The 22,624-nt window shown below is 36.4% G+C and overlaps 1 pseudogene; it reads left to right on the forward strand.

Moving 5' to 3' along the window:
* The first annotated feature begins 20,715 nt into the window (after positions 1 to 20,715).
* LOC105730497 (peroxisomal membrane protein PMP34-like) lies at positions 20,716 to 21,692 on the forward strand (annotated as a pseudogene).
* Positions 21,693 to 22,624: the final 932 nt, after the last annotated feature.

Consider the following 22,624-nt stretch of genomic DNA (forward strand, 5'->3'; position numbering starts at 1 on the left):
GGAGTGAGGGGCTACACGGGCAGGAAAAGACGATCCAGAGCCAAATGTGAGCATGTCTTCTGACTACGTCCTCTCTGACAAGAAGTGAAAAAACATCTGGATATACACCAGACTTATATATAATAAGATAATCCTATTTGATGACATGAAAGGACTGTTCATCCTACATTCATTAATAGAATATAAAGAAGCCTTATAGAAAGAAATTCCCTTGTCACATGGTTTGCAAACACTGATGCATTTTGGAATTAGCTTGGAATATTAAAAAACACTCATTTCCAGGCATTCTGATTTACTTCTTCTGGGATTCCAACCTTGGCATTGGTTTTATTAATCTCCTTTGATAAATCTAAAGTTCAGTAAAGTTTGGGAACTACTGCCTTTGCTCATTAAAAGATTTTTGACTAATGAGGAAGAAACATCAGCTTTGCCAGAGAACAATGTGCTTTAGGTTTGCACTTTATTTTTATTTTTTGAGACGAAGTTTAATTCTTATTGCCCAGGCTGGAGTGCAATGGCACAATCTCAGTTCACTGGAACGTCCGCCTCCTGAGTTCAAGAAATTCTCCTGCCTCAGTCTCCCAAGAAGCTGGGATTACAGGAATGCACTACCACGCCGGGCTAATTTTGTCCACAGTGTGTGATGCTCCCTCCCTGTGTCCACATGTTCTAATTGTTCAACGCCCACCTATGAGTGAGAACATGTGGTGTTTGGTTTTCTGTTCTTGTATATCTTAGGTTTATGTGTTTTTTTTACCACAATAAAAAATGTACCACTTAGTAAAGTTTTCTTTGCTAACAAACACAGTACTTCTGCCACTTCCTTCATCCAGAATGTCTTGATTTTAAACTCCACTTGCAGAAATCTTACCTAACTTTGGAGTCCTAGTTCCAGTACTACATTCTCCATCAGTGCCTTATGTTAGAGAATGCGATGAGCTTTGCCTGTGGAGACAGGATTCCAGGGAAATGACAATAACAAAAGAAAGTAGAAAGAACATGAGCTTCCTCCAGAAATCATTAAAGAGTTAAGTAAAAAAAATCTATTTGTAAAACCAGTAAGTAAGAAAAGGTGGGGAGAACTCTTGGAGAATGGGGGAAGTGAGTGGGAATAATGACATTGAATTCCACAAATATTGTGGTACCAGTGAAATGCAAGAACAGGTACAGCACGAGTAAGAAGTGAGAAGCAGAGCCTCAGGCGACACGGCAAAGCTTGAGTATCTAATTGATGGCACTGAGATCAGCTGAAAATACAATGTTATGTGTAGATGTTGGGGTAATGTGGGAAAAGCACAATACTGCTGCAAGCAATTAGATGTTGGAATTAGATGATGTTTATTGCTATTATATTTATATCCAATTCAAATTGCGTATAATCAAGTGAACTAGCATAAGCGATTGACATAAGCCATTTTCATGGCTTTCTTCTTGGCACATTTTATTGAGGGAAACAAGCAGATGGTGAACTAACATCATGCAGCACCTCTCTATTTATGGCTGATCCCTGGTGGTCCCTGTATTGTAACAAAGAACAGTGTGAGGTTTCACAGCATAATCAGAAGAGAAATACCTCACTTGAAAACAAAAGGGAGAGTCTAAAGTAGTACTCCCATTACCATTAGACTTTAGCCCTCTTCCCCAAAATGCAAAGCTTCCCTTTTCCTGAATCAGGAAGAGTAGGCGTAACTCCACTCCGCATGCCCTCCACGTTCTGGGACTCAGAGAGATAACACACCAAATTTTCATTAACAACCTCAGTGCAGATAGTCCCCACTTACTTAAACACTTTTGTACTTCTTTTTCAACACTCATTGTCAAAGTTTCGATGAGCTTTGACTTAGGTATCCTGGGGCCTCAGCACAACCAACAATAAGGAGAGAAGGAAGAAGATCCAGTACCAGGACAGGTAAAGGAAAACCAACCCAGCAGCAGGGCTGGTCCTGTTGGACAGTAGCTACATTAACACCTGGTGATAAAGTAGGTGACATCAGTGTGGACTTAGACTTATTGACAGCAGCTGATTCGGGAAATTATGAAGGGATATAGTTGATGTTACAAAGGTAGTTTAATGTTTCCAGGCCATTAGTATATGAAGAGCAGATATCTGGGCAGCAATTTGGAGTGTGTAAAGAACCATATTCACTGGAGAAAAAAAAAAAGTGTGCTACAGATAGTATTAGTGTTAAAAAAAAAAAAAAAAAGTGTAGGTGGGCCAGGCATGGTAGATCATGCCTTGTAATTTCAGCATTTTGGGAGGCTAAGGTAGGCAGATCACCAGAGTTTAGGAATTTGAGACCAATCTGGGCAACATGGCACAACCCGGTCTCTACAAAAAATACAAAAATTAGCCAGGTGCGGCGGTGTGCTCCTGTAGTCCCAGCTACTTGGGAGGCAGAAGCAGGAGAATCCTTTGAGCCCAGGAAGTGGAGGATGCAGTGAGCTGAGACGGTGCCACTGCACTCCAGCCTGAGTCACAGAGCAAGACCCTGTCTCAAAAAATGAAAAAATAAAATAAGTAAACAAACAAATACATAAATAAGCAAGAAGGTGTAGGTGTTCACTAACAGTGGGAAACAGCAGTACTAGACAGAGAAATGAAAACAGAGTCTAGCTGAGGAGATTGACACTGAATACTTTAGGTCTTGATAAATTTATATTGCGTTTCATTCTATAGATACACTTGTTATTCAATTATAATTGTCACATCATTGCCATCTGGCACTTCATGGTTATGCAAAGAACCCTCTCTGGAAAGTGAAAAATCAGTGGTAATAAATAGCAGCTTGTGTCCACTGTGATGAAATAACATAGTTTCTAGGCTTTAATCTACTGCCACTACAATGCCTGGAATGGAAAAGGAATACAACATTCGAATTTAAAAAAAAAAAACAAAAAACACCTATCATGATGCCGAGTGCCAAACAAAGGAATGATAATAAGAAACGCATTGAGTTTTTTTTAGAGAAGTGTTACTCCAATTTGTCTGGTGGTTAGATGATTTGTCAAATGCATTCCATACTTTTTTGCTCACGTGATTTTGCTGGTGAAGCTCCTTACTGTCTCAAATTCTTCCTGTCAGCATTACTGTGAAAATTCTGCCCATACTTTAGTCCTAGTTCAAATTACTTCTCTTACATAAAGCTTTCTCTGATCCCAGAACTATGAGTACCATCTCAGTACTTTTTTTAACGTTCCTTATTCATATGTCAACGTGTCAGTGTCCCCTGGTCTTGGTATGTGAGCCTCTTTTCTTCCAATCCTTACCTTCATTTTTAAGTGATCTCATCTAGTCTCAAAAGTTTCAATGTCATATAATCGATTAGCTTTTTATCCAACATTGACCTCTCCTCTGATGTAGTCAACTTTCTATATCATATCTACACTTGAATATTAACAGAAATCTCAAAGTTGACATGAGCAAAACAGAACTTTCACAGTTATTCTCCCATATGATGCTCTCTCATTCTTCTTTAAAAAAAGACAGGAAAATAGGGTATTATCTTTTATTCTTTTCTTTCCATCACCCCACACATCCAATATATTCTGAGCAAATATCATCAGCTCCATCTTACAAATGCAATTGTGAATTGGATGGAACATTTCTCATCTTTCAACCATCATCTGAGCCTAAGCCACAATTTTCTCTAGGCTAGATCTCAGCAAGAGCCTTCTCACAGATAATCTGGATTCTACTTCTTTTTGAAATTTTTCCACAGAGCACCTGGAATAATTCTTTCAAAATTAAACTATGTGAGATTATGGATATGTTCATTTCCCTGATTACAGTAACTATTTCACTATCTATGAATATTTTTAAAATCATGTCGTACAGCTTAAATATATACAATATTTTAAAAAGCCATCCAATCCCAAGTGCCTTATAGCAGCCTATAAAGTCACAAATTCTTTATTTTTGGGCCTGCCCTCCAAATTTGCCTTTTAACACCCACCTCCCAATTCATTTGTCTCCCTGTGGATGCGCCTTCTTCATGTCCTTTGGGTATCCGAGCTTACTGTCCCTTTGGCCCTTTCAACTGTTGCACTTTTTCCTGGAATGGTTGTTCCTGGCTGTCTCATTTCATTAGGTCTCTGTCACACAGTCCTACATTCTGAGGGCACTTTTTTTACAGCACTTCCCAAAAGAACTTCCTGACTATATTGTTAATTTTGTTTCTTTATTCTAGTTTATTTGCCTTCATATGATTTATGTTCATTTCCAAAATAATATATATGAATGTATTAATCTGTGTATTATTTTTAACCCTTTAAAAATATTAGCTCCAGTGGGATAAGAACTTTGCCTTGATTCCTATTACATTCCCAACGTACAGCATAGTGATAGGCACCCTAACCCTAACCCTGTGATAGTCACAGGGTAGGTATTCAATAAATATTTGTTGAATGGATAAATCGAGTGTAATAAAATTTTCTTTGAAATCTATTCACAGTATTTTTATTTTTCAGAGGTACTTAACTACACATTTAATATTCTCTGGAATTCTATAAGCTTCTTGGGGGCAAAAATGTATCCATCCATATATTCTGTTCATTTAGAGTGTATCTTTGTATTTAATAATACAGAAAATAAACATTTTTACTAAACTAAAGATGAATGAAAGTTGTGCTTGGGAGTTTCACATTTTAAGCTAAGGAGATTAAGAGCTGAGACGTAATCAGTGCTGAGAAATTTTTATAGGTTCTAGGAGAAATACGTAGTTACCTGATATCTCAATTAATAAATGCCATCTTCTTAAAAATATAGAAAATAACTGAAATACTTAAGTAACTACTGCTACAGTAAACCTGTGACATAGAATGAATTGGAGGTGAGGACAAAACAAAGACAAGAGATAAGTTTAGAAACTATTAGAATAGGCTTGATGAAAAGTCGTGGAACTCAAACTAGGAGCAAAGCTAATGAGATTAGAGACAGAGTGAGTTGTTACAGGATCTTTAGAGGTTTAGTTAATAATACTTAATCAACTTGGTCACAAATTAGAGAGGAATCATGGAAACAACAGGAATCGAATCAACTTTACAGTTTTCTGCCTAAATAACAGAGAGGACAGTAAGGCAAATAAAAATTAAAAAGTAGGGAGGAAGCAACAATTCAAAAAGAAAAATTAATTCAGTTCTGGGATTTTGGATCAGAACAAAAGAGATAAATGCATAAATACAAGAATGGGAAGAGATGCAGAGATGATTACTGTGCCAAGGACTAAAATTCAATTTCTAAAATTATTATCCATATTTAAAATGTTGCAAATTGAGAGAGATGAGGGTAGATGTTGATCCCTGAGTTCTAAGAGGTAGAAGTGAAAAACAGAGTGTTCTGAAACAAAGGAAACACTTTATGATCACTATGTTGTACCTTACATAAATAGACAAAGCTAAATGGTTTAGAAAACTGAAGAATCTACCACAATACAGTTTTCTTGTGTTGGACTTCAGTTTAATTGAATATTGTGCTAATTTTCTGCTGTTATAAAAGAAACTATGACTTAGGTAACATTAAATGCTGAAAATCTTGTCTTTAGAAAGGAAAAAAAAAAAACACTGCTCCATGTTATAAAAGAGTGTATAAAGAAAATCAAATTAATTTTACAGTCATTAAAATTAAATTCAGAATATTTGAGTTGCCAAGTTTATGTTATAAAGTAAAAATATGTCTAAAATCAAACAATGTTGACACTTCCTAAAAATATGTATTTATATATATAATTTGAAGGTGCACCAAAAAAAAATGTTGTTCTTCCTGAGGATGATAAATCATTTAAATCAATGTTATCATGACAATTCATCTGGGATACAGTGCATCAAGCTCCCTCTGTCTCTTTAGAGCTTTAATAAGAAACTTTGCAATGCAGAGCTATAAATTTTTTGTTTTATGTGGCCTCCATATTATGGTTGCTCTCTATAATATGATTCTCCAGGTGAAGTTAAGGTAACAATAAGCATGCATTTTAATTTTATTTTTGTTAAATCTCATGTGTTTTAATTTGGCAGATACTGAATCAATTTTGTGCATGTAATTTCATTATGCATATAAAAAGTCTTGGATATCTATTGATGTATCTTGAAGTATTCTATCCTCATCTCATCTACTGTTTCCACCTCAGTTTAGAAAATTTGCTTAATACTCTGCTCATTTTCAAGTAAATTCTAGACAAAACTACAGAATAAACAAAATTTTATTTTCTAACTTTTTGCACATTTTAGTGTCCATCTAACTCCAAGAACACTATATCCTTAAGCTGCATATTACATGACTGTGTCTTCACTGTCTGAAGAACTTTAAATGTGCTTGCTGCACCCACAAACTGTGGACAAATTTACATTATATGCTCTCAAGTACCTATACTTTCACCAGAAATTTCTCTAGTATACACTCTGTTTTGCTTCTGCCAGTAGTCTCCTTCCGTTGCCTGAGAGCTGCCTTCAAATTTTAAGAGTAATGGCCCCTATAAGTACATTTTTATTTTGGCAGACTCCTTTGTCTGAGATTGAGTTTTTTAAATGTACCCCTTGTAGTTAGTAAATATTCTGAGCAAAAACCATCCTGACAGTTTGCAATTTCACAAAGCTATGTGTACCATAATAGCTAATATACTTTACTTACTGTGATGTTCCAATAATCGCAACATAATCCCTTATTATAATTTACAAATACTGAGCACTATGGAATTATAAGTTAAATTGCTATGATTTTCATGGTAACCCTGTCAATCAAGCTATGCTAGGTCACTCTGTCATTGTACCTGAAAGGTATCTTTGGACTTCAGGAAGGTAGCATGCATTAAAAGCATCAGTAAAAATAGAGAATCCGAAAGAGCCTGGTAAAATGTTACCTTCATAACTCTGCTCTCTCACTTCAGAAAGCTAAAACTGGAAGCTAGGCAGGTCATTAATTTTAGTACAGATTATAGTACATGTAAATATGTACTACATAGCAATATAGTGTCAGTTCCTCCTTTTTTCCCATTAGTAGAAAAATTTAGGAAATTTACAAGTCTTTACACATTTATTTGTGTGTGATTTGTGAAAAAGCACTAACAGAAAAATACCAAATCTATTTTTTTCAGATTCATCACTCAGAAGCTGTTTATAGACTTAAAATATATATTAAAAGTTTCTTTAAAAACATAGGGTTTCTCAGTACAGTTTGAGCAACTGGAAGAGGAGTTATAATGAAAGTCATCTTTCAACCTTGCCACCTCTTACTCCCATGAACACGGTAATAAGTGGCATAAGTTTACACAGCCAGGTAAAAATGTCTCCACTATATAGGCAAGATGAAACCATCCTTCTGACCTAAATACAGCCTCACTCCATTAACTAATCAAAGAACATGCTGATAACAGCAACAACAAAACAATTGTCCTTACACCTGGCAAATCAACACTGACCAATTTGTTCCTAGGTATACTTGCTACAACCAGAAGCCAAACTATAACTAGATCATCCATGTCTGAATCACAAAACCCCTTAATATACAGTACCAGCAACTTCTAGTCACCTTTGGGAGATTGATGGAAATACCATGTCAAAAATATTTTTAATTAGTTCTCACATTGATGGTAAGTTCAGGAACCAAGGTAAAAAATTCTCAGAAACGGAATCCCCAGAGTATGACTTGATGAAAAGGTTTTAGAACTTTCTTCACATACGTACACAAAATAAATAAATAAATATGTTACAGTATGATCTCCAGATAAAAGAACAAACACTTTTTAAAATTTAATAATAGCTCTGGGTCTTGAAATTAAGCACAGCAGGAAATGAGAGTTATGGATTTCAAAAGACATTGCACACTCTTTTTAAAACTTCAGTTGGTATATTTCTGTATAAACTCTAACACTTTTGTGTAACTGCAAATACAGCATGAAGGTAACATGGAGTCTCTGAAATTACAGCAGGCACACAATGCTAAGAAAAAAAATCCTGTATTCCTGGAATTTCACCTTATTTCATTTTATTAAGAATTCTAATATGAAAATCAATGTAAGGTCTCTGATAAATTAAGTAATAAAAATTTCTGTGTTAGGAATCTAGTGATCCAGTGATGGTACTACATAAATGATGTACTCCATTAGGCAATCTTTTATTAATCATTTCACAAATGGCAGTCAATATCCAAAGTCCTAAGGATATAGCATAAATAAAATAATTAAGATGCATGTCTTTATGCAGCTTAACATTCTAATTTAGGAGGACAGAAATTAAGTTACGTAGATGTGTGTATTTCAGAAAATGGAGATTACTGTGGAGAGAAATAAAATGTAGGAGAGGAGAAAAAATGTTGAGGAGAGTAGTAGGTTTAAAGTTTTTAACAGGGTTTCCAGGTTAGGCTTCACTGGAAAGGCAAACTGAATAAAGACTGAAACTATGCACATGTTTGTGAAACAGCATTCTAGGGAAAGAAAGTAGGTAGTGGAAAGCTTTAAGGCTTGAGCAAGGAGCTGGTGGGAACTTACTTACCGAGATGGGTAACAATGTGTAGAGATAAGAGATGAGAGCCTTGCAAGCCATTTAGTAGCAGAGTGAAATGTCAAGGAGAGATGTGGTTTCATCGATGCTTCCAAGAAACACTTTCCTTGCTGGGCTAAGAACAGACAAAAAGCAAGGGCAGAAATAAAAATCACTTAGGAGGACACTGGGGCAAGAGAATATGGTGGCTCGTACCAGGATTTCACAAATGTAAATGGTAAAAGTAGTCATATTCTGGGTATATTTGGAATGTAGAAGCAAAAATGACTTGCTGACAGAATGGTTGTGGGATGTGAAAGAGAGGAAGGAATCAGAGAAGACTCTAAGTTTTTTATTTTTATTTTTTACCTGGGTAACCTGGTCATCCACTCTTTAAATGGACAAAACTGCCATTTAAAGGGGAAAAAATACACTGAAATGAGTTAGGTTCAGGAGTAGAGGGGAGAGCAAGAGTTTGGATTAGATGTGCTATGCTTGTCATAACTATTACACAGCTCGTTGTTGATGTTGAACGAGGACACCTTCGGATGTGAAACGTAAACTTAGCTGTCACCAGAATGAAGACAGGTTTTAAAACCAGGACACTGGATGCAATCACCAAGGTGTGAATGTAGAGGGCAAATAGAAGGGCTCCTAGTACTGAGCCCTAGGGCACATACACATTCAGAGGTTAAAGAAAAGAGAGGGGACAAGCAAGGAAACTGAAAAGGTGATTGATGAGGTAAGAGAAAAAGTGCAACTGTGAATTAAGTCTTGGAAGCCAGACGAAGAAAATATTTCAAGGAGGAAATAGAGATCAATTCTGTCTAAAAATGTAGATATGTCAGTAAGAGGGTCATTAAATTTAACACTAAATCATTGGTTACCTCTGTAAGAATAGTTTCGGTGGAGTTGTGAGTGAGTGAGTCAGTTCAGGAGAAAATAGGAAGAAAAGTCAGAAAAAATTTAGAGGAGTTTTGCTATACAGGGGTCAGAGTAATGAGAGGGTTACCAGACATAAATGATGTGGAATCAAGCAAAAGCTTTGCTTTGTTTCAAGATGGGAGAATTAACAGCACGTTTGTATGCTGATAGAAATGATCCTGTTGAAAGCATTCTCAAAAGGTAATCAATTATCTGACATATTCTAATAAATTATATACTTCTTTTTTAGAGGCCTGAGCCACTAAACTGCAATTGCTAATGAAGAAGAAAAACTTTTAACCCATTTATAACAAGAAATTGAGAATATAAATGGCCCATGACTATATCTCATAATTTTTCAGTGTGTCTACTCAAATATTAATCATTGTTGGCCATCATTTTTGCCAAAAATAATTCTCACAGCTTCAATTGCACTATCAACAACTTGCCTGAAAAACATTCTTTGGACAAATTCTTTCCCCCAAAATTGATATATTTATAAAGACCTATGTGATAGGTGTTCTGATCAGAGGCCTTCTTTATGATTATAATTTCTTGAAAAAGAAGTTGTGACCTTTTCAGAGATAGGTGTTACTGAAGAAATGCAGGTATAGAGGCAGGTATTGTCACTTTGGGCAATTAATTCTCAATGCTGGGTGAAGAATAGAATCACCTGAGCAGCTTTTAAAAATGCTGATACTCAGCCATCAAAAACGATGAGTTCGCATCCTTTGTAGGGACATGGATGAACCTGGAAACCATCATTCTCAGCAAACTGACACAAGAACACAAAATCAAACATCGCATGTTCTCACTCATAGACGGGTATTGAACAATGGGAACACACGGACACAGGGAGGGGAGCACTACACACTGGGGTCTGTTGGGGGGGAGTGGGGGAGACAGCGGTGGGTGGGGAGTTAGGGAGAGATAGCATGGGGAGAAATGCCACATATAGGTGAAGGGGAGGAAGGCAGCAAATCACACTGCCACGTATGCACCTATGCAACAATCTTGCATGTTTTTCACATGTACCCCAAAGCCTAAAATGCAATAAAAAAAATAAAAATTAAAATTAAAAAAAATGCTAATACTCTAGATTCATCCTCAGAAATTCTGAGGTTTACCTGGTTTTAGATAGGGCCCAAGCATCTGGGTTTTTAACATTTCTTCAGTGGATTGTCATGAACTGTACTTAAATTCTTGGCACAGATCTTTAATAGTCTTAAATTATCACCCTGAAAGTTCTGAGGGTTTAGTGGCAGGGAATAAACACTGGGACGACCTTCAAGTCCTCTCAAGAGGCAGTGGGGTGATAGGGTCTCTGGCTCAAGAATAACACTTATCTTAGTAAAAGACTTCTGCATCTGCCTAAACCAAGCTTGTGTTTATCTAAATTATCTAACAACTCTGTTCCTCATCTCTACCAAGTTTTTACAAATCTAACTTAAAGATTTTATTCAAAGGCTAATTCATGAACTTAGACTATTAAAGAATACCTATCTAGACTAAGGTTAGAAAGTAGTTTTTACTCATATTACCTCATTAAGCAAAACCGACAACACAGTCATAAGGCATCCTTGGGGTGCTATGATCTTGTGTATAAACGGCGCGCTTCAACTTCCTGTTTCTTTTCCTGTATTACTATAACTTGTTCTTGGCCTCCTTTAAACTACTGTTTTGGTTTCTGCATTTATTTTTACCCTTCTCTGCCTATCTCTTCATTTTGTAGTGCCTTCTTCACTTTTCTTTATCATTATTGGCAATAGCTACAACACAAAAATGTAAGAGAGGATATATTCAAGAAATGTAAAATACTGGGAGTGGTTTATAATCATTTAGAAAGCATTTCATACAGAAGGTGGTGCTAAAAAATTAGGCGTCAGAGCAATAAAGCCCAAAAAATAACTTCCAAAGCAGTTGTACTGCTTACCCAAAATAAAGAAACCAAGAAATGAAAAAATACATATACAAAATAACTGTAGGTACAAGCTGTTTATTTCATAGAGAATCTTACGGCCTTTTTTTTTCTTTAATGAAATAATGGTTCTACTGCATTTTAAGGCAACATTATCCTCTTCAAAGAGTAATATATATAATACATTCACAATATGATCAAAATAAAGCGGCTTTTGGATACAGTGCATGTATGAACAAGAATCTGTAAAAGAAATTATCTGAGACTAAAGAGGAAAATCATAGAGAAATGTAAATCAAAACCACAATGAGATACTATCTCATGCCAGTTAGAATGGCGATCATTAAAAAATCAAGAGACAAAAGATGCTGGTGAGGATATGGAGAAATAGAAACATGTCTACACTGTTGGTGGGAGTGTAAATTAGTTCAACCACTGTGGAAGACAGTGTGGAGATTCCTCAAGAATCTAGAACTAGAATTGCCATTTGACCCATCAATTCCATTACTGGGTATATATCCAAAGGATTATAAAGGATTATAAATCATTCTATTATAAAGACACATGCACATGTATGTTTATTGTGGCACTGTTCACAGTAGCAAAGACTTGGAACCTACCCAAATGCCTATCAGTGATAGACTAAATAAGGAAAATGTGGCACATATACACCATGGAATACTATGAAGCCAGAAAAAGGATGAGATCATGTCCTTTGCAGGGACATGGATGAAATTGGAAACCATTATTCTCAGCAAACTAACACAAGAACAGAAAACCAAACACATCATGTTCTCACTCATAAGTGGGTATTGAACAATGAGAACGTATGGACACAGGAAGGGGAACATCACACACTGGGGCCTGTTCTGGGGTTGGGGAGCTAGGGGAGGGATAGCATTAGGAGAAATACCTAATGTAGATGATGCAGCAAACCACCATGGCATGTGTATAACTATGTAACAAACCTGCATGTTCTGTAAATGTACCCCAGAACTTAGAGTACAATTTTTTTTAAAAGGGGGAAAATAATACATTATTACCATGCACTATGCCTAGCCCTTAGTCCTGTGCACATATTAATTTAGTGCTTACTAAATATTAGAAAATGAAAGAAGCACTACAATAATTCTTAAAGCCATCAGATTAAGCCACTTTTAAAAATCTGTTTTCACTCTCTATATAACCACATTTCTATGATAAGCCAGCCCTTTCTCAAAATCATTGAGAATTCTGGCAAAAAAATGCTAGATATCAGTGATTTAATTCCATTAAAATAACTTCAATAACCATTTGATTACATTCCAGAAATCACAGACACCAGTTCATTTAGGATAAATTCAAACAATATAAACATGTTTCTAGGAGATAGAAAAACAAATAGCTAATTGAGTTCCACAAAGGAAATTGTCTTTATGATTTTAATTGAGATAATCATTTTATCCTTCACTAACACTCTTTGGAAGCTACACTGAAATTATGAAAAGAAATATAGCTAATCAACTATGAGTTTTAGAATGTTAGTCAACTGTTGTCCCTTTACAGTAACTTAATCAATATTTCAATGGTAAATAAATTTTCAGAATTTCAGTCTCCCTATAAAAATTTTGTAACCATTTGAATTTCAGCCTTAAACAACATGGTTGATTGCCCTATTTTCTTTATGTAAAGGTATTTTGATGTCTAATACAAAATATCTTACTCTCTAATAGAAAGGATCCTACGACAGGTATGAATTTGAATTCATATACTTATTTATCTGAATAGATATTTATTTGTTTAAATATCTATATCACCTTTTATATTGTGAGTTTCTTTAGATAAAGCCTATTCATGGCCAACACGGTGAAACCCCATCTCTACTAAAAATACAAAATTTAGCCAGGCATGGTGGTAGATGCCTGTAATTCCAGCTCCTTGGGAGGCTGAGGTAGAAGAATTGCTTGAACCTGGGAGGCAGAGGTTGCAGTGAGCTGACATTACACCACTGCATTCCAGCCTGGGAGATAAGAACAAAACTTTTGTCAAGAAAGAAGAAAAGAAGAAGAAGGAGGGGGAGGAGGGGGAGGGGAGGGGGAGGGGGGATGGGGAGGTAGGAGGGGGAGGGGGAGGGGGGAAGGGGAAGAGGGGGAGGGGAGGGGGGAGAGCGGGAGGGGAGGGGGAGGGGGGGGAGGGGAGGGGGAGAGGGGGGAGGGGGAGAGAGCCTATTCAAATCTTTGCTCCCAATAATTAGGACAGTGACCACAGTGACCATAGGCAGGATACATTTGATAATATTTGTATATCAGATTTCCTAACTGCTTGGCACAAAAAAAAAGTACTAATTTTATTTTATAGAGATAGAATATAAAGAGTCATCTCTCAATTAATCATTCTCCTAAACGGGTAACACTAGAGTAGGATCTCACTCTTCAGTCTACAAACTTTATGTGATCATAGAATGTTTCTCGTCATTTCATTTGGTCTGAAGAGTGTTTTAAAATACTGTAATTAGACAGGAAGTGTGCCTGTGGTGGTAGCAATGGAACAAATGTAGCCCTGTTGTCTTACTATAAGACCAGTTCACACTACATGTTACAATGTCAACCCTGAATGCATTAAGAGTTTATGAAACTAACCTCCTGTGCCCAGAGTTTTACAATTGAAAGAGCCCCAGGAATATACCTACCTCAGCCTAGATTCTAGAAAGTGTCTGTATGGTTCTATTACAACCAGTGGCATATATTACTTCTTTATAGATTATTACATTTTTTATTGCTGCGCAACAAGTTACCATAAATGTAGTTGTTTAAAATCACACTTTTTTGTAATATTTCTATGAATCAGGAGAACAGGCACAACTTAGCTGGGTCCTCTGATAAGGGTCTCATAGGCTGCAAATGAGATGTCAGTGGGGCTGCATTTCCTACTGGAGTTCAGAGTTTTCCACCAAGCTAAGTGGTTGTCAGAATTCAGTTCCATTCCATATTGCTGTTGGACTGAGATCCTGCTCTCTTGCTGGATGTTGGCCAGGACTGGCTCTCAGCTCCTGACCAAGACCCTCTCACAACACAGTACCTTCTTCAAAGCCAGAAAAATCCCAGATACATTTTAAGAACGTTAATAAAATTATATCAGGCCCACCCAGGATATTCTCCTTTTGGATGAACTCAAAATCAGCTAATTTGACCTTAATTACATCACAAAATCTCCCCACCTTTGCCATATCACATAACCTAATCACAGCAGTGACATCCCATCATGTTCAGAAGTTGCATCCAAACTCCATCTTTGTTCAACAAACTCTTCTTTGTTCAATAAAAATCCTTTTTTAAGAAAGTTAATTAAAGTGACTTTACTCAATGTATTTGTCTAATGGATTTTCTCAAATTTGCAAGGCATAAGAAAATAAGTAAGAAAGTGATATAGAAATTTTCCTATCTAATCAGAGATTTAAAACTCATTTTATTCATAAGCATTCAGGAGTTGGAATTAAAGGGAGGATTTTACAGAGTGCTTACTCTGACATGGTAAGAAAAGCAAAAGTTTACATCACAACCTGGGCCTCTGAGACGTCCATATGTGGAATTCCACCCAGAGAGGTCTGGTTAAAGGCCAATTCTACTATTACCTAGCTCTGTCATTTAAGAAGAAAGTTCACTTTGTAATAATATATTATGTTCACTTTGTAATACTGTATATATGTATACATAATACTATATATACGTATACATAATACATTGATTATGTATGGATTATGAATATGATTACTGTAATTAAGGAGTATGACAATAAAAAGAGCATAGATACACAACTCAGAGAGAATTCTGTTGTAGTTCTGACTTTATTACTTCCTAACTACAAGGACTTGGGCGAGTTATTTTTCCATTTAACCCAAGTTTCTTCATATGGAAAACAGAAGGCAAACTTAAATATTAAATAATTTATACAGACAAAGTAGGTAACTTGTAAATAATATCCTATTAAAATTATTAATTTAAAATATCATTAAAATGTAAAATGCAATGCATTAATTATTAATAATCTAGAATTAGAAAGACCCCCAAGCTATAGTGAAAAATGACTAACAAAATGTTTCTGCATGTAAGAATTGGGCACAGAACGCCTAGTTTCACATCCTCCCCACAATTTTATTCGTTTAGCTCAGATTCAAATGTATAAAGCAAGAAAGACTAGAGAATGGCTAGAATTTACCTTTTCTAGGATCTTAGACTATTCAAAATGATTCTATATATCTGGACTTCATATTTATTATTTACTTCATTATTGTTTCAAAATATTATACTCAATATTCTATATGATTTTATGATACAGTATAAAGAATAAATATTCTGGAATACGTTTTATTCAAAAAAGTTTTTTTTAAGTTTTGCTATTTATTCATTTATGCTAGACAGTTACTGCCTCATGTATAACATGAGGAAAATGTATACATGCTCTAATATTTTGTATGCCCTAAGTATAAAGGATAATTTATAGTAAGAAAGAATCCACATTTTTTGAGGTTTTGCATAAAATACGGTTAAAAAAACACTTTAGATGGTAGAGTGACTCTGTGAAAATAATAGATTACATGTTAGTTAACATGAAGGTAGCCAGGGAAAGGAAATAAATTCTAAACCTACATGTCTGAAGAGAGGAGACTCTTTCTATTCTAAAATAGTTTGTATATATTTAGCATGAGAACTTTTGCTATAAAACCATAATGCAAATATTGTGTTGAACCTAAGCTGCTGCTTAGGAAGACGAAGGATTTCTACTTGCTAACAATCACAGGGCCAGGTTTTAAATAAAAGCAAATTTCAGACTAAATTCTGCCACATATACTGCCATTTGTAAGTCCAACTCTTATTAATAAGCAGGCACTAAAACACTTATTCAACCTACTTTTGTCAGCTTGATAAAGTTTTGTGATAAAGCAACCACTTCTTACATAAAAAATTCTCTAGCCCAAAAATATTTTAGAGGCAGGATTCAGTTAACCTAATATTTGAAACAGCCAGCTGGAATATTCTAACCCATAACTACATCAGAATCCTGCCTTCAGTGACATTCTAAAGGAGGAAAATGCTTTCCTGACTTGATTATCCTATATAAGCAGTGGTGGGAAATCTAGGATAGTTTGTTTACCAATCTGTATATGTTGAATACAACTAAATTCACACACAATTTACAGACATCTTCATTATTCTCATTAAAAAGCCACTAAAGTCACTAGTGAAAATCCTCTTCTAACATCCATTCACAAAGCCTCTGATGTTGATCAGGGATAATAACTAAAACACTTATAGTTGCCTTTTGTTTAAATGTTATTATCCTTCATGTGTATAAAGCATTCCCTCTTAGGAAAATTGTCTCTTAAGTGAAATTGAATTAAGACATATATAACTTCCTGTATCTATGCTGAAATAGTTTAAAGCATATTTCCAGTGTCATAACACTCAGAAGTATTTATCTCCAATCCAGACCTCTCCTATAAACTTCAGACTCAGCATAAGTGGGCTACTAAACATAATCAATAGCCTCCTAATTGGTTTCCTGTTACAGAGCTTAGCCCCACATAGTTTATTATCAAAACCACAAACAGTGGTTCTGGCTCCTTCTGATAGAAGTCTAGAACTGCTCAGAGCAAGGGTCAGATCTTATCATCTTGGTTCATGAAACCCTTTAGTGACTCCTCACCTCACAGAAGTAAGAAAGAACATCATGACTGGGTCTTTAAATCCTCTGACCTCTCTGATCCTATCTCCTACTGCCCCTTCCTGCTCACAGGAGGGAGTCTCAGTGGCTGCCTTAATGTCTCCTCAATCATGTCAGCTATTGACTTCCACCTCAAGGTGGACTGGACATGAGGCTTTCCTCTGCCTGGTTCCTGTTCCTCAGATATATGCATGCCTTGCTCCTTCACCTTTTTCAGGAATTTGTGTTAATAGCATCGTAGTATTTTCCCATGGCTGCTATAACAAATTATCACAAACTCAGTGGCATAAAACAATAGAAATTCCATTCTCTCACAGTTCTGGAGGGCAGAATGAAATGTTTCACGGGGCCCAAATCACGGCACTGGGAAGGCCACACTCCCTCTAGAGGTTCTACAGGGAATCTGTTCCTTACCTCTCCTAGCTTCTGGTGGAAGGAAGCTGGACTTATGGCCTCATCCTTCCAATCTCTGCCTTCATGGTCACATTGCCTCTTCTTCTCTCTATATAAAATCCTCTCTGCCTTTCTATTATAAAGATACCTGCCACAACATTAAGCACCTACCCAGATAATACAGAATAATCTCATCTCTTGATCCTTAACTACATCACATCAGGAAACTTTGCCTGTATGTTAACGGTTACATGTTCTGAGGATGAACCTGTTTCCCATGGGGAAAACGTTTGTTGGTCTACCACAGTCATTTCCTCAGAAAGCTCTTCCCATTTGTCACAAGTAAAATATCAACCATTCTCTCCCACAGCACTTCCTGTCTTCCTTCTCTGCTTTATTTTTTTCTAGGGCATTGATTACCAGATGGTATTCTATATATCTACTTATTTCTTATATTATTTGGCTTCTTCAACTACAATATGAGTACCATGAAGACAGAGTTGCCATCTTTTCTTTTCATTGCTCTTTCCCTAACACCTTGAACAATATCTTTCATATAGCAAACCTTAAATGAATATTTTTGACTGAATGGATGGATGAATGAAGGAAGAAAGGGGTTCAAGTATTTTCATTAAATGGAAAATGTATCTAGTAGATTAAAAGGTGGCCCCTCAAAATATTTGTCCATGTCTGAATCCCCAGAATTAGTGAATATTAACCTATATGGAGAAAGAGTGAATAGTTGTAAAACGTGATTAAGTTAAAGATCTGAAGAGGAAGAACTTATCCTGGATAATCTGGCTGGGTCCTAAATCAAGCACATGTATCTTTATAAGAAAGAGAGGCATAGGTAGAACACAAAGAGACACAGAGGCAAAGACACAGAAGAGGAAGCAATGTGACCATGAATCACTCCAGCAGTTAGAGCGATGGGGCTGTAAGTCAAGGCATGCCAGCAGCCACCAGGACCTGTAAGTGGCAAGGAACATATTCCTCCCTGGAGCCTTCAGAAGCTGTGTGGCCTTGACAAAGACATTTCAATTTCAGACTTCTGGTCTCCAAACTGTGAGAGAATAAATTTCCATTATTTTAAGCCACCTAGCTTATGGTAATCTGTTATAGCCCTAGGAAATTAATACAGCGTGGCTGTTCTAAATGGCTTCTAATGATAGGAAGACAGATTATTTTAGGAAAGGCATCCTTGTTTCAAATTTATACCTGGAGTTATTATCAGAGTTCCTGTCACCCTATTAAGAGCACGGACTCTGAAGTCAGAAGTCAGACATCCTGTGTTGTAATTATTTTGTTAACTTCTGAGGACCTTGGGGTCCAGTGATCTTTTTGCCTTGGTTTTTGCACCTGTAGAAGAAGAATAAACCAATATCTGCCCTAATGGTAGGCCTGGAATTAAAATATTTAAGAGTTACAAAGTAGTTAGCAATGTGCCTACACCTAACATGCAGTAAATGTTGTCATTGTTTTGCTATTATTTGTATTATATTACAAAAATCTAGTTTATTAGAAATATCTTTGCAATGTGATAACACTTTTACCCATCAGAAAGTATGAGAACACAATCTGTTCACAAAGGCGCGGTGGTCTAGGCATTATCACATATTGATGGTAGGAGTAAAACTGTTAGAATTGCAATGGAGGGCAATTGGTACTATTTATTAAAAGTACAAATTCACTTACACTTGTGAGATAACTTGGTTAGGCATTGTAGCACTGTTTTAATAGCGGAAGACTGACAGCCTAAATTCCAGCAATACCGGCCAAGGTAAACTATGGAACATTCATTCAATGGACTACTGTGAATCAGTTTAAAAATGAGGCAAATATTTCCAGTTCTGGCAATAAAAGAGCAAATTGTTGCTAACTACAGTCCCACTAAGAATAATAGATATATAACTTGTGTATGTGTGTGTGTGTGCATGTGCGTGTGTGTTGTGTGTCTGAATACAGGGCCACAGCACTGGAGAGAAGGAAAGCTCATGGATGTAAGCCAGACATTCTATGCAGCTTTTCTCCTCAAAGATTGACAATTTGGAAGTGGCATAGAACCAAGAGGCTAAATAGCTAGCAGTAAACAGCAGCTAAGAAGCTGGGTTGAACTTTTTAAAGTCTTATGGGGTTGGAGCAATAAAACTTTAAACATAATGAATAGAAAGATCGTCGGGAGCTCTGAAGTCATGATATTGGAGGGAAGGAAAAGACAGAAGTGAGCCCAACAGTTTTGGTCCTGCTCTTTTCCTTAAAACATTGCTCAGGTTGCCAATTATAGATCCGATAAGGAGTTTGCATGCAGAATATATCAAGACTCCTACAACTTAACAACATATAAACAACTAAATTTAAAAATTGGCAAAGTACTTAAATAGTTCTTCAAGGAACATCAACACATGGCCAATAAACAGAAGAAAAGATTTTCAACATCATTAGTCATTAGGGAAATGAGAATCCAAATCATAATGAGGCATCATTTCATACCCACTTGGATGGCTACAATAAAAATGATGAACAATAACAAGTAATGGCAGGGATTTAGGGAAACTGAAGCCTTCATATGTTGCTGGCAGTACATTGATGCAACTGCTGTGGAAAACAGTTTAGTGACCACTCAAAAAATTAAACATAAAATTATCATACGACCCAGTAATTCCATGCCTAGGTGTATACCCAAATGAATTAAAAGCAGGGACTGAACAGATACGTGTACACAAATGTTCGCTGTAGCATTATTCACATAGCCAAAAGTTGGAAATAACTTACGTCCATCAACAAATAAAAGGATAAAGAAAATGTGATAAATACATTCAATGAACTATTAACCATAAAAAGAATAAAATTCTAATACCTGCTACAGCATGGATAAACCTTGATAACATTATGCTAAGTGAAATAAGCCCAGGCAATGAAAATACACATATTGTTTGATTTCATTAATATGAAATTGTCTATAAGCAGCTAATTCATAGACACATATAGATTAGAGGTTACTAGAGGCTAGAGGGAGAGAGAATAGAAAATTATTGCTTAATGGATATTGAGTTTCTGTTTGAATGACATAAACACTTTGAAAATAGATAATGTGATAGTTGCACAACATTGTGCATATAAACTAATGTCATTTAATTGTACACTATGGGCTTCTGGATTCAGGTGGGCACCGTAGGGGCCAAGATGGCTCTCTGAAGTTCTGCTGAAAAAAAAAAATCAACTCATAAAAGGCATATTAGGCCCCCTTCCTAACTCTTCTGGCTGTGGCATCTGTGGGAAAATTGTGGCTGGGTCTCCAAGGAGCTGCACCAATGGCCTCCGTGCTGTCCTATGAAAGCCTAAACCACGCTGTGGCTGGAGCCGTGGGAAGCATGACAGCAGACAGTGTTTTTTTCCCTGGATACAGCTAGACTTCAACTTCAGGTTGATGAGAAAAGAAAATCCAAAATTACACACATGGTGCTCCTGGAGATCATTAAAAAGAAGGACTCCTGGCACTATATCGAGGGTGGTTTCCAGCGATTTCCAGTCTCTGCTGCTCCAATTTTGTCTATTCCTACACTTTTAATAGCCTCAAAGCAGTCTGGGTCAAAGGTCAACGTTCTACTACTGGAAAAGATCTGGTAGTTGGGTTTGTTGCAGGGGTGGTTAACACATGGCTAACAACTCCACTCTGGGTGGTAAACACCAGAATGAAGCTGCAAGGGGCAAAATTTAGGACTGAAGATTGTACCAACAAACTACAAAGGTATCATTGATGCTTTTTATCAGATCATTCGAGATGAAGGAATCTTGGCTTGTTGCAATGGCACATTTTCCTCATTGCTGTTGGTCTTCAATCCTGCCATCCAGTTCATGTTTTATGAAGTTTTTAAATGGCAGCTTTTAAAGAAATGGATGAAGCTTTCTTCTTCGGATGTGTTCGTCATCGGTGCAGTAGCCACTGCAATTGCCAGCACCGGCACCTATCCCATGCAGACGGTATAGTCAATTCTGAGGTTTCGGCATCATAGACTAAACCCAGAAAACAGAGAACACTGGGAAGTCTTCAGAATATTCTCTATCTTCTTCACCAATGAGTAAGATGTTTTGGAATAATAAGACTCTACTACAAAGGCCTCGAAGCCAAATTGCTGCAGACAGTCCTCACCGCTGCTCTCAGGTTCCATGTTTATGAGAAACTGAAGCTGCCACCTTCATAGTTACAGGGCTGAAGAGTGCACACAAACACGGAGACGCCTTCCCACGAACAATTTTGAAGATGCTCAACAGGGAGATTTCCTCCTGAGTGAAGTGATTCTCCTTTGACTCTGGCTCCTGCCACCACAAATGTTATTCTCATTGGCTTAAAAAGCATTCAAAGGTGAACAGGGAGTGTGGCCAACTGGACTTGTTGTCACCTTAATTATTATGCCGGCTGGTTGGATTTTGGGATGGCAATTGGACTAATATGAAAAAAAAATTGTTGAAAATCTATAAATGAAAGTTTGTGAGTGTTTATTGGTTTTCTTAAGATAAATGGACTCTTTTGCTCTCATGTGTAATCTTTTCTATTTCAATTTTTCTTAAACATACCAGCTGTTCTCTTTCCCTGAACTCTCCCCCAGATTCTAGGACAAATTTAATGACATGCAATTCTCCTCAAATACTTTTGTATCTCTCAGTGTTGGTATTTTCCTCCCGGAAACCAATATTACGACTGTGCCATGGGCTTGACTTTATTTTGGTTGGGCTTTTTTTCTCCTGCTTAAGGAGAGATGTCTTCTTTAGGATATGAGCTATTTATTTTGAGAAAAGAAAACTGTTAATCACAAATGATTTTCTTAAAAATATTTGTAAATGTCACTTATTCATTAGTGTTTGACATAATTTTTTAAATATTTATTTTGAATAAATCCTTTCATTACAAAAGACTTGAGGTTTTAAGTCCATCCATACAAGCCCGAGTCAGTCAATCAGGTCCCAGTATATGGTCAGTACAAAAAAGAGAAAAAAATTGCATATTAATTGGTGAAAAGATAACAAATTTATTTAACACTTATACATGAGATCCTTCAGAATGAAGACCCAAATATAAAAGATGTCCATTTTTATGCTTAGGTTCAAAAAAGTATGGACAGCTATGTAAAAATACGATTAAACAAAAAGGGCATAATCTCATACAAATAGATGGAGTGGGGAAACTCAGCAAGGCCAGTCTGGTTAGATTCTTGTCGGCCT

Source organism: Aotus nancymaae, unplaced genomic scaffold (assembly GCF_030222135.1).
Source record: "Aotus nancymaae isolate 86718 unplaced genomic scaffold, 86718_ANA_hifiasm-v0.15.2.pri h1tg000040l, whole genome shotgun sequence".
NCBI lineage: Eukaryota > Metazoa > Chordata > Mammalia > Primates > Aotidae > Aotus > Aotus nancymaae.